Below are 12,980 nucleotides of genomic sequence, written 5' to 3' on the forward strand. Positions count from 1 at the left end.
GAAGAACGCAAACTACTTGTGCGTGATTCATATTCCTGCAGACAAGCCACTGGACACAACTGTGGTGAAGAGGGAAAAAACGGATAGGATACTGAACGAATGTTGGTTTTCGTACGCCGGGAGATGTTGAACGTAACTCCCTCCGGAGTAAACAAGCGGGCATCATGGTCTAATGCCCGAACATCTGGCACTCTTTTGCAAGAGATCAGACATAATAAGGTGACCAGCTTCGCGGACAACTGTCGTAACGACAATTGTCCATTAGATGGCCAGCTAATGAAAAAATTTAGGACAGTAGATACGTCCCAAGTCGTAGAAAAACGAGGTCTCGGTTGGCGGGATAGACGAGAGCCTCGGAGTAATCTACAAACCAGAGGGTGCTGTCCAGCTGGGCACCCATCAAACCCATCATGCCTGGATGAGATAGCAGACCTGTAAAAGTTAATAGTGCGGTACGCCTTGCCCTCGTCAAACAAAAACGACAGGAAAGACAGTATAGCAGTTACAGGCGCCTCAACGGGATCCAAGTCCCGAGGGTGGCACCAACGAGCCCAGGCTGCTTGATAGGCTCGTCTGGTCCCGGGGGCCCATGCATTCTCCAGTAAAAACCTAGTCGTCTCCGGAACGCCTGAGACGTCCCAGGGACCCCCGACACCCTGCAGGCGAGGAGATGCAAGACTGCTTCTAAAAGCAACGGGTGAAGCTGACCTGCTGGCCCTCCGAGAAGGTAAGGGTGAGCGGGCAAGAGGACCGGCGCGTTGGCGAGTAGTTCCAACAGATGGGGAAACCAAGACTGGGACCTCCAGAAAGGAAGGATCAGAACCACCTCGGCAGATTGACGTCGGACCTGTAGAAGAACCCTCGGGATCAGTGCGAAGGGTGGGAACGCATACATGATGGGTTCCGACCACTGTTGGAGGAAAGCGTCGACCGCTTCCGGGTCCGGCCGCCAACTGAAAAATCTGGGTAGCTGCGTGTTCAACCTCGACGCGAAGAGGTCGATGGAGAATGGGCCCCATCGATATGAAACGGCAGAAAAAATTGTGACATCTAATTTCCAATCGCTGGAGTCGGACATGAAGCGCGAACTCCAGTCTGCCCAAATATTGTGGAGGCCCGGAAGATATTCCGCGACCACCATGATGTCCCTGGCCAAACAATGATCCCAGAAGTCTTTTGCAAGGTGCGTCAGAACGGAGGAGCGCGTGCCGCCCATGCAATTGACGTACCGAACCGCCGACACATTGTCAATACGGAGCCTGATACAGGCTCTGACTGTGCCATTGACGAAGCTGCGTATCCCCAAGGAACCCGCTAGAAGCTCCAGGGAATTGATGTGAAGACGAGATTCGCCCTGAGACCAAGGGCCTCCGGTGGAGACGCCGTTGCAATGCGCTCCCCAGCCGTGAAGACTGGCATCTGACTCGATAATGAGGTCCGGCTGGGGTCCGAAGATAGCCCTGCCATTCCATACCAAAAGGTTGTGGCTCCACCACTTCAACTCGTGTCTGGTCTCCACGTCCAAGGCTAGGGTGTCGGCATAAGACGCTCCTGCACGCAGGTGCGCGATCTTGAGGAGTTGCAACACACGGTAGTGAAGAGGTGCCGGAAAAGTAGCCTGAATGGACGAAGCCAAGAGACCGATTATCCGTGCTAAGTGTCTCAGGGACACCTGAGGCAAAGTCAGGGAATGTTTTAGCTCTTTCCGAATAGCCCGGACCTTCAACTGGGGAAGGCTGAGAGTCTGAGCAACAGAATCTATGGTGAAACCCAAAAATTCCATGGAAGTGGAGGGGGTCAGGCAAGATTTGTCCTGGTTGATGATGAATCCCAGGCTGGAAATGAGTGCCGTGGACATCGTTAGATGTTCCTGAAGATCGGACCGACTGTGGGCCATGAACAGGATGTCGTCCAGGTAGATAATTAATCGCACACCCCGGCTACGAATCCAAGCCACTACCGGACGCATCAGTTTGGTGAAACACCACGGTGCGGAAGAGAGGCCGAATGGGAGACATGTGAACCTCCAAATTTGATCGTTCCATTGAAAACTGAGTAAATCCCTGGAATCGGGTGCCACAGGGACCGTCAGGTAGGCATCCTTCAGGTCTATTTTGGCCATCCAATCTCCTGGGAGGAGCATGTCCCTCAGGAGATGTATGCCCTCCATTTTGAAGTGGCGATATTGGACAAACGTGTTTAACGTTTTTAGATTGATGACAGGGCGCATCTGGCCTCCTTTCTTCTGGACTAAGATGTTGCTGACCACGCCTACGCGATCCATGGGTGCAAGTTCTATCGCCCCTTTTTGGTATAGATCTGCTAATTCCCTGTGGACAAGTGCCGGGCCGGACAAGATCATGGGGTGTGGAGGAGGCAGACCCACCGGGTTGGTCACGAGATCTATCTCGAAACCGCAGACCGTGGACAACACCCATGGGTCGGAGGTGACCCTTGTCCACGCATGGGAAAAGAAACGGAGTCTGCCCCCTATGCAAGTGACCAAAGAAAGTAGAGGGAGATGGTGCCTTACCATATGGCCTCCTGGCGCTAGGATGTCCTCGGAATCCTCTGGATCGTCCTGGACCGCCTGGAGATGGGAAGAATGTAGGTTGGTGGCGCGGTTCTTGCAATGATGGCCGATAAGCAAAGGAGCCTCTACCCGAACCACGGGTATGGAAGGAGGACCGGCCGGACAGACGGCCCCTGGAACCTCCGGCCCTGGCAGAGAAACGGTTCGGAAAGACCTTCCGCATAGACGACTGTGCCTTATCGAGGGCTGTGAAGGCACCCACGTACTTCCCTAGCTCCTTAATAAAGGAGTCCCCAAATAGGAGCCCTTGGGCATCCTTACCTGCTTCTGAGAGCGCCAAGTTGGTCAGCTTGGGATCAATTTTCATTAATATCGCCTTCCGCCTTTCTATGGCGAGTGATGTATTGGCGTTACCCGTGAGACAGATGGCCCTTTGGATCCAGCCACTAAGCTCCTCAGGGTCCACCTGTTTTGCCAGGGGCCCCGTGATGTCTAGGATTTTATCCTGACACGCCCTGAGGGCGGAGTCTAGACCCTTGCGGAGATTGAATCCCGTTTTTGTCAGAAACTGGACCATCTTCAGGTCCACCACCGGAGTCTCGCAAACATTTTGCGGAATAAGAGACTGAGGGCATTCCGCCCGCAATTTGCTACGGGCGTCCTTGTTGAGAGGCTTGCGCATTATGGCCTCCATATACTGCGCCACATGTGTGGCTGGGAGCCATTCCGAGGACCGGGGATGATGTAAAGAATCAGGGTCAAACATCGGCTCCCCTGCCGGATCCATAAGGGAAACGGCCGACCCTGACGCTACCACTGGGTAGGCGCCTGTAGGTGGTAAACTTGGGTAGGGATCGCCCTCTAAAGTCTGGTCTACCTCAATATCAATTAAATCCTCCTCTGATCCATGCAGAGAGTGTGACTGCGCCTCCTCCTCGGACTCTCTATCGGAGTCTGACTCTGGTTCGGGCTGTGACCGCGCCGACTTCCATCCTCGCACACGTTCTGCCTGGCGCGGACAGGCTCTCTTACGCGATCTAAGCGCGTTCTCATTTGATGGATCAAAGCCATCAGTCATATGGGTTCTGGAGGCGGAAGGGGCTGGTAGCGGTGTTGAACTTACACCCTGGTGCGCGGAATGGGGCTGGGCCACCAGGACTTGGGAGATAGAATGCGTGAGGACGGAGGACATAGAGCCCATAGCCGTCATTATGGCATTCGAAATGGATTGCTGTAAAGCAAGGGTTTGTGCCTCTGAGGCCGCGGGCACCATAGCCCTTACATGGACTGGGGACCTTTGGCCTGTGGACGCAGGGTCCTGTGAGGGTATTGCAGGGAGAAATGCAGCATTTGAGGGCTGGTGAGACATGATCCCTAATCTTGGGGGTAAGTCACCCCACAGAGGAAAACTAAATAAACAAGGGGCTAACAGATTTGCCAGATGGACCCTTCAGAACAACTCCTACCCGAATAATGGGGCACAGTAGGGAAGAGAAGGCAGCTAGTGGCCTGCGGCACCAAGCGACAGAAGACCGTTTGTCTGCAGGGTCAGCGGAGACTGCAGACAATGGCCGCGATAACCAGCGAGAAGCGGGAGGACGAGGGGGCATGGTTACCCGACGTGGGGAGAAAAGAGCGCCGTGAATGAAAAAAGGCCACTCCGCGCCCCGAGATCTCGTGAGATCTCGGGCACAAGGCGGCAGGGAACAGGTCAGCTAAGCACCCAAAATGGCGCCTGCGATAAAGAACGGGAGGAGGAGCGTGGGTCCCCAGAAGATCGGGAACAGGTAGGACCCAGTAGTAAGGAGATAACCACCCCAGGGGCAAAGAAAGGGGCGCCGATACTCCCCCTGAGACTGGAGAACACCACCGGGACCGGAAGGGTTAAAACCTCACAGTGCGCAGAACTAAGGAGGAAAAAAACTCCCTATGCCACCAGAGCCACAGGCAGAAGGAAAAAGAAGCAATAAACTCTTGTATAAGGCAAAAGTCGCCCCAGGAGGAATCCCCAAAGATAAGGGGACTACAAGGGGGGCTCTAAAAAACAGGCTGCTATGATAGGAGATAAAACTTGTGTACTTATCTTTTGGCAGCAGCAAAGAAAGAGGTGGATCCCAGTGGAAGACACGATATACACTCACCTAAAGAATTATTAGGAACACCATACTAATACGGTGTTGGATCCCCTTTTGCCTTCAGAACTGCCTTAATTCTACGTGGCATTGATTCAACAAGGTGCTGATAGCATTCTTTAGAAATGTTGGCCCATATTGATAGGATAGCATCTTGCAGTTGATGGAGATTTGAGGGATGCACATCCAGGGCACGAAGCTCCTGTTCCACCACATCCCAAAGATGCTCTATTGGGTTGAGATCTGGTGACTGTGGGGGCCATTTTAGTACAGTGAACTTATTGTCATGTTCAAGAAACCAATTTGAAATGATTCGAGCTTTGTGACATGGTGCATTTTCCTGCTGGAAGTAGCCATCAGAGGATGGATACATGTTCTCATTCTGTTTACGCCAAATTCGGACTCTACCATTTGAATGTCTCAACAGAAATCGAGACTCATCAGACCAGGCAACATTTTTCCAGTCTTTAACAGTCCAATTTTGGTGAGCTCGTGCAAATTGTAGCCTCTTTTTCCTATTTGTAGTGGAGATGAGTGGTACCAGGTGGGGTCTTCTGCTGTTGTAGCCCATCTGCCTCAAGGTTGTGCGTGTTGTGGCTTCACAAATGCTTTGCTGCATACCTAGGTTGTAACGAGTGGTTATTTCAGTCAACATTGCTCTTCTATCAGCTTGAATCAGTCGGCCCATTCTCCTCTGACCTCTAGCATCCACAAGGCATTTTTGCCCACAGGACTGCCGCATACTGGATATTTTTCCCTTTTCACACCATTCTTTGTAAACCCTAGAAATGGTTGTGCGTGAAAATCCCAGTAACTGAGCAGATTGTGAAATACTCAGACCGGCCTGTCTGGCACCAACAACCATGCCACGCTCAAAATTGCTTAAATCACCTTTCTTTCCCATTCTGACATTCAGTTTGGAGTTCAGGAGATTGTCTTGACCAGGACCACACCCCTAAATGCATTGAAGCAACTGCCATGTGATTGGTTGACTAGATAATTGCATTAATGAGAAATAGAACAGGTGTTCCAAATAATTCTTTAGGTGAGTGTATATACTGTACACTGGGACTGAGGGGTGTAAATTATTGTTTTATTTGGATTTTATACTTATTTTTTTCATAAGTACAAAACAGATTACATAAACAATCTGAGCATAACAACATACATTGTCGCAAGATAGATAAAACAAGTTATCAATATAGATCATATAAATCAGCATCAAATTAATTGGGAGGGGAAAGGAGATGGGAAGAAAGGGTGGGAAGGAGGGGAGCAGGATTATTGATCAATAACGCCCTATCACTATCCAAAATAAGCATGAATTAACCTGACCTATCTTACTCAAATAAGTGAGATTCTGTTGGTAGACTAATCACTCGTGAACCTAAAACTATCTAGGTACATTTAGTGTCCATCAGTTGTAACCCAATGAAGAAAAGACTTCTGATTTCTCTGCTACGAGCCATCTTTCCCTTATCTTCTCGAACTTATCAGGCCTGTGTGCAGTAAGCCATCTTTTTCATCAAAATTATAAACTTTGAAAAATTCAGCGACCAGTCGGAGGATCCTTCTGAAGCCATCTCCTTGGAATAAGTATCTTAGCAACATTTAGGAAGTAATTACATAGGTCTGATTTCTCGACTTGTTGATGCGTGTTGTATAAGTTAAACAAAACCAAGATAACAGACAGAGTAATATCCGTATCAAAAATCTTGTTAATCACATTACATATATCCTTCCAAAAGGTGGTTAGAGAAGGGCAGGAGAACCATATATGTTCATAGTTTCCAATGCCCTGTCCGCATCTCCAGCATACACTAGAAACTTCTGAATTATATCTGCTTAGCAACAATGGAGTTCTATACCATCTGGTGGTGATTTTATACTGGAGTTCCTGATAGTTGTATGCTGGAGAATTGGAGAGCGCATTGCTAAGTATTGCCAATTTCTGAGTTTCAGACAGTGGGTGCTGGAGTTCTTTGATCCAGCTATTTAGAAAACCCGGTTCACTTGAGGGAGTGTTAATCAGATCATAACATTTTGAGAAAATATGAGGGATAGGAGTTTTGGTAGATATCATTTTGAGCCACCACGAGTTCTCGCAGAGGGGTGGAATGGGGACCTCAAACGTTTTAAGAAAACGTAGCAACTTCTCATACTGTTCCTCTGGAATATTCTGGCAAGCAATAAGAGAACTTAATTATGATTTTTCTAACGGTCTCCCCTTGAACCATAACACCTTCAAAGGGATCACCTCCCCCTTGGCATTACTTTTCAAATTATAATGCCAGAATATCCACGAGGTAGGGATAATGCAGGTAATTGGTGATTCTCTAGATAAATCTGGAACAAAATGTAAGATAGCGTTTAAGGAGTGCCAATTCCTAATTGTTTCTTTGGTTATTGTATTTTTTATTCCTATTCTTCTTTTTGGTAAGGTAGAAGTCTTCCAGAGCAAAGACGATAAGTTTATTCCTGCAAGATCATTCTCTACCGATACCCATTTTTTTCTTATCGGATAGACAAACCATTCAAAGGACCTAGAAAGCCATGCAGCTTTGTAGTACTTTTCTATATCTGGGAGATTGACCCCTCCACCTTTTCTGGCTCTGGTGAGAAGCTCATAGGATAACCTACAAGTTTTACCTTTCCAAATGAACTTTGCGATTATTCTCCTGAGTTTATTAAAGAAATCTTTGGGAATATTGATGGGCAGCGTTTGTACTAGATACAGAATCCTGGGGGCTATAGGCATTTTTCTAATGTTTATTCTGCCAAACCATGGCAGCCAAAGATCCTCCCAATCCTTAAGTTGCTCTTCAGTCTGCTTGAGAATTTTGGGGAAATTTAATTTGTATAATTCTTTCATGTTATGGCAAATATTTACTCCCAGGTACTTGAAAGCACCAACAGCAGGTTTTAAGGCACTCAGTGAGATAATTTCCTCCCAGGCATTAGGTTTAACGTTAATATTGTAAATTTCGGATTCGGCCAAATTAATTTTGAAGTCTGATACTTCATGGAAAAGTGTAAACTCATCAATCAGGGTCGGTAATGAGGATCTCGGATGTGTTACTACGAAAAGAGTGTTGTCTGCATATGCCGCTATTTTATGCTCTTCGGAGCCTGTGTTTAACCCATTGATATCCTCATTTGATCTGATTTTGGTCAGAAAAGGTTCTAGGGAAAGAATGAATAGCAGTGGTGATAGAGGGCACCCCTGCCTCGTTCCATTACTGATAAGGAAAGGGTTGGACAAGACTCCGTTTACCTTAATTCTCGCACTAGGAATCGTATATAGGGCCATGACTTTATCTATAAAGATTTCTGGGAATCCAAATTTAAGAAGTACATTACGAAGATAAATCCAATTTAGCCTATCAAACGCCTTCTCGGTGTCAGAGGCGACCAGGATTGTTGGGATGTGTTTAACTTTAGCAAATTGCATCAAGTGTAACACTTTTGTTGTGTTATCTTTAGCCTCACGGCCAGGTATAAACCCCACCTGGTCACCTCCGACAAGGGAGCCAACTAAAGGACCAATCCTACCCGCCAATAATGCTGCATACAGCTTTAGATCAACATTTAGCAGCGAGATAGGCCTGTAATTTGAACAATCAGTCGGGTCTTTTCCTTCTTTAGGTATTATTGTAATATGAGCGAGAAGAGATTCCTCCCTCCATGACTCTTCCTTTCCTACCAAATTAAAATATTCCACTAGACGGGGGGCCAGTATGTCTTTAAATTTTTTATAGTAGCATGCTGTGAGTCCGTCTGGGCCCGGACTTTTTCCCATTTTAAGGTTCTTTATGGCCTTAAGGACCTCGGATAAAGTGAATGGAGCATCTAAAGAGTTTTGTTGTTCCAGGGACAAGGTGGGGGTTGAAATATTTCTTAAATATTTTTTGATCTTATTATATCTATTATCTTTATCTTCTGCTGACTCTGTGGAGTTTAAATTGTACAGTTTCTCATAGTACTCTCTAAATGCAGAAGCTATCTCGTTAGAGTCTTGTATAGTTTGGTTAAATATATTTTTAATCTTATTTATATTATTTCTAGCTCTCTCTTTTTTTTACCAATCTAGCAAGCTCTTTACCGCACTTGTTAGCGTACAAGTAGTGTCTATATTTAGCCATGTGAACGTACCTCTGAAAAGTGTAATCCAGGATATTTTTCACACTTGTTCTGAGTTCTGCTAATTTAATTTAAATTTTTTTGTCAGGAGAGTTTTTGTGAACTTTCTCAAGGGACCTAATTTGTTCCAGCAGTGTAACCAGTTGTTTTTCTCTATCCCTCTTCTCCTTAGCTCCAATTTTCATCAGAAGTCCTCTCACCACCGCCTTATGCGTTTCCCAGATTACAGAATTATTGACATCTTCCGTCTTATTTTCCTTGAAAAAGTGTTCTATCTCTGAGGAAACGTATTTTGTATTCTTTTCGTTGTTTAATAAGCTTTCATTTACGACCCAATTATTCACTCTAAAACTAGGGTGGTCGGCTTTGAACAGCATAAAAATTGGTGCATGATCTGATAACAACCTAATGTCATAATCTGATTTTTGGACCAGACCGATATCTTTTTGGTTAATGAGAAAAAAATCTATTCTTGAGTGCGTTTGAAATGTCTTTGAAAAGAAAGAGTAATCTCTCGTGTTTGGATGCAACACCCACCAGATGTCAACTAGCAAGTGTTCCTGCAGCATGTCTCCAAACCTTTTTAGCTTTTGTTTGGTATAATTGGACTTGCCAGATGAGGAGTCGATGCTAGGATCTGGTGCAATATTGAAATCTCCACCAACCAGTAGGTGACACTCACTAAATGTACTAAGTAACTTGAAAACAGTCCTCAAAAAGATCACCTGCTTTTTGTTTGGAGCATATATATTTGCAAAAGTATATAGTGTTTCGCCAAAATACCCCTTTACAAATATATACCGCCCATCTGGATCTTCCACCATGTCTGTTTTTTTTAAGTCTATATTTTTGCCAAAGACAATCGAGACACCTTTTTGTTTCTTTAGCGGTGTGCAAGCATTAAACCAAACCTTATAGTAGCTATTTTTCATTATCGGTGTAGAAGTTTTGCGGAAGTGAGTTTCTTGGAGAAACAATACATCAACATGTTTCTTCTTAAAGGAATGCAAAACTTGCCCTCTCTTAGATGGGATGTTCAACCCATTGGAATTGAAAGAGACACAATGTAGTTCAGACATGTTAGTGGGAAAAACTAGCTTTGTTATGAAAGAGCGTTAGACCACCAAGGGGGGGGTATGAGGAAGGTTTGTGAGAGGGCAATGCGTGGAAAAGGAGAGGTAGACTACTAAGATATATGTTGTTAAAAAAACAATTACAATAGATTGTAAATGAAAGAGCTAATTTGAAGGCTATGCAGTATTTGGGTAAATTAAAAGGAGTAAACATTTTGGGGAGGTTATGTAGCCTATATATCAAGCAAATATGAGAAGGTACTCCTCCAGGACAATAGAGGAATAGTACCGGGAAGGAATTGACAGTGTCAGTCTTCTTAGAACTAGAGAGACTGAGTTCCTACCACACTGACAGTGTGGTACCGTCAAGGGTGTGGGGGGGGGGGGAGAGAGAACAATTTAATGCATTAAATAAAACACCGCAGATTCTACCTCATTAATTTCATGGGGTAGATGCGGTATCAGAAATTTCTCAACACCTGTATCTCAAGGGGGATGAGAAATGCCCTTAAACATATAATAATCAGATAACCATGTAACACCTGAATAATGAAACTGCAAGTCTTATCTTAACCTGTTTAAGGCAAATGACAAGACTTGTGATATTAATGAACTTTTAGAAGTAAGATCTTCTATCATATTACATCAAATAATGACCTAAATTTCCCCATGGTTTTTTCTGTATTCAATGTTTTTTTCTTTGCTGCTGTGATTTTCAGTAAAGAGAGAGAAAGCAATAGGAGCCTCTGTATCCTGATATAAAATTGTAGGTTAAGTAGCATAGAAAATAGTGAACAAACGTAATCAGTACCATATATATAAAATGATTCTGGATGAATTCCATGTTATACACCACTGTTTAGACTAGGGGATCAGAAACTTGTGGGTGTAGCTTATCACCTCTACATGGTCATAAGCCATACCCTGTTATACTGAACAGTGGTTTACTCTGATTGCGGCTATGAGCAAATGGTTACAGTCTCTCGCAGAGGGTACAAACTTGTTGGTTACACACAGAATTATGGCACAGAACTTGGTCCTCTTCCACACCACCACTACCGATTTCCATGCTTCTGCTTTGTTTCACAGGGGCAGAGCAATAAAAATAATGTAATTGCCGGATATGGCAATATGGCACATATATGGCACATAGCTGACCTGACTGGAGCCAAGCAGATCCTATTGACTATAATGAGGTCGAAGCAGTTTCTGTTCAGGATTCAGCTTTTTTTTTGCGGAGAAATAAAGTCCTATATGCATGGCTTTGCTTTAGGCCTCATGCACACGACCGTGGTGTGTTTGGCAGTTCACAAAGCGCGGATCCGCAAAACACGGATGACGTCCGTGCGCGTTCCGCAATTTGCGGAACGTCATGGACAGCCTTTAATATAAATGCCTATTTTTGTCCGCAAAGCGCGGACAAGAATAGGACATGTTATATATTTTTTGCGGGGCCACGGAACGGAGCAACGGATGCGAGTGCTGTCCGCATCTTTTGCGGCCCCATTGAAGTGAATGGGTCCGCATCCGAGCCGCCAAAACGGTGGCTCGGATGCGGACCAAAACAACGGCTGTGTGCATGAGGCCTTACACTGTTTTTGACTGAAGCTGCATTGGATGCCCAGAACTGAGCTTCCTACACAGATATGAACAAGGCTTTAGTGGTTTGCTAAATAACCCCTGGTGGTGGCCAAAAGTAGTATCTGTACTCCACAAACAGTTGTCACTGGTGACATGACCATCCTTATACTCCACACTGCCACTGGTGCCAGGACAGACACTGTCCTCACTCACGATGTATTTAAACAGTTTGCACTCCATGTCTATTGACTGGACTGGCAGTGTCACAATCTCTGGCTACTGCTCTCTCCAGATCATTAAGCTTTGGACCTATCACATTACATTCTCCAGGCTGCAAGTGGTGTGCAACCACTTGCTCCACTCAGGGCAGTCTCCTCTTCAGGGTTGAGCACTCACTCAAGCAGCTCAATCGGTGACAGCAGTCCAGAGCAGGTCCACACTATAGTCAGTGGTTAAAATCCATCCCATCTGTCCAAGGGATTACTACTTCTCTCATAATTCCCAGCAGCAGCCAAGAATCCTCCTCACTACTAACTAATGCAGGTGTGCCTTGGCTACGCAACACTGCCATACACATTAGCTGACTGTCCACAAGATGCTCTATAGCCTCCCATTCTTGAAAAAAAAAAAAAAAAACTCTGTATATTTGGTATTGCTGCAACCATAACAACCCGAAATATACAATTATCATGTAATTTATCTTGCACGGTGAACACAATAAAAAGTTTTTTTGCATATACAGTACAGACCAAAAGTTTGGACACACCTTCTCATTCAAAGAGTTTTCTTTATTTTCATGACTATGAAGGCATCAAAACTATGAATTAACATGTGGAATTATATACATAACAAACAAGTGTGAAACAACTGAAAATATGTCATATTCTAGGTTCTTCAAAGTAGCCACCTTTTGCTTTGATTACTGCTTTGCATACTCTTGGCATTCTCTTGATGAGCTTCAAGAGGTAGTCCCCTGAAATGGTCTTCCAACAGTCTTGAAGGAGTTCCCAGAGATGCTTAGCACTTGTTGGCCCTTTTGCCTTCACTCTGCGGTCCAGCTCACCCCAAACCATCTCGATTGGGTTCAGGTCCGGTGACTGTGGAGGCCAGGTCATCTGGCGCAGCACCCCATCACTCTCCTTCATGGTCAAATAGCCCTTACTTTCAAAGTTTTCCCAATTTTTCAGCTGACTGACCTTCATTTCTTAAAGTAATGATGGCCACTCGTTTTTCTTTACTTAGCTGCTTTTTTCTTGCCATAATACAAATTCTAACAGTCTGTTCAGTAGGACTATCAGCTGTGTATCCACATGACTTCTCCTCAACGCAACTGATTGTCCCAATCCCATTTATAAGGCAAGAAATCCCACTTATTAAACCTGACAGGGCACACCTGTGACGTGAAAACCATTTCAGGGGACTACCTCTTGAAGCTCATCAAGAGAATGCCAAGAGTGTGCAAAGCAGTAATCAAAGCAAAAGGTGGCTACTCTGAAGAACCTAGAATATGACATATTTTCA

The sequence above is a fragment of the Bufo bufo genome, chromosome 7 (assembly GCF_905171765.1).
Source record: "Bufo bufo chromosome 7, aBufBuf1.1, whole genome shotgun sequence".
NCBI lineage: Eukaryota > Metazoa > Chordata > Amphibia > Anura > Bufonidae > Bufo > Bufo bufo.